The 1048-nt window shown below is 37.1% G+C and overlaps 1 pseudogene; it reads left to right on the forward strand.

Moving 5' to 3' along the window:
• The first annotated feature begins 281 nt into the window (after nt 1-281).
• On the forward strand, nt 282-1048 carry LOC101114829 (large ribosomal subunit protein uL6-like; annotated as a pseudogene).

The following is a 1048-nucleotide window of genomic DNA, read 5'->3' on the forward strand; positions in this document are numbered from 1 at the left end:
GCATTTTCATCAACTATGAATGTAGGCAAAAACTACAAAAGATTAGCAGTTCCTGTGACTGTCAAAAATATATTTTCATATCATATTACAGTTGTCACAAATTTCTTAAAATATCATTTATACTCACTACTTTTAAGAAATTATGGTAGTCATCAAGCCTACTGCTAAATCTTATTAATAAATTGTTTAAGCCTATTTTGAAAACTGTATTTGTATGTAATTAGTTTCCTTTGTAATCTTGCCTGTTTTGTTTTATGTTCTTTAAAAACATTTTTTCCAAGAAGGGATCTGTAGTCTTCCCCAGGTGTCAAAGAATTTTTGGTACTAAAAAGTTAAGACTGCTCTTTGTCACATCTACTGTGAGAATGAAGACTTTTCTCAGCAATCAGATTGTCAATGTTCCAGAAAAATGTCGATGTTACTCTGAAGGGATGGACAGTTATTGTGAAGGACCCCAGAGGCACCCTGTAGAGGGACTTTAATCACATCAATGTAGAACTGAGTCTCTTGGAAAGAAAAAACAGAGGCTCCGGGTTGACAAATGGTGGGGAAACAGACAGGAACTGGCAACTGTTCACACGATCTGCAGTCATGTACAGAGCATGATCAAGGGTGTTACACTGGGTTTCCATTACAAGATGAGGTCTCTGTATGCCCAATTCCCCATTAACTTTGCTATTTAGGAGAATGGTTCTCTTGTTGAGATGCTATTTGGGGGATGAAAAATACATCCGTAGGCTTCGGATGAGGCCAGGGGTTGCTTGTTCAGTATCTCAAGTCCAGGAAGATGAGTTGATTCTTGGGAGAAATGTCATTGAACTTGTGTCAAATTCAGGTGCTTTGAATCAGCAAGCCACCACCGAAAGTTAAAAACAATGATTTCAGAAAATTTTTGGATGGCATCTATGTTTCTTAAAAAGGAACAATTCAGCAGGCTGACTAATAAGATCTGAGTGGTCCGGCTACAGAAACAGCAAGATGCCAGATGGTTCTATGGACTCCATTGTGGTATTTTAAAGAGGCAATAAAAATATCTTCAATTTTTTAA

The sequence above is a fragment of the Ovis aries genome, chromosome 1 (assembly GCF_016772045.2).
Source record: "Ovis aries strain OAR_USU_Benz2616 breed Rambouillet chromosome 1, ARS-UI_Ramb_v3.0, whole genome shotgun sequence".
NCBI classification, from domain to species: domain Eukaryota; kingdom Metazoa; phylum Chordata; class Mammalia; order Artiodactyla; family Bovidae; genus Ovis; species Ovis aries.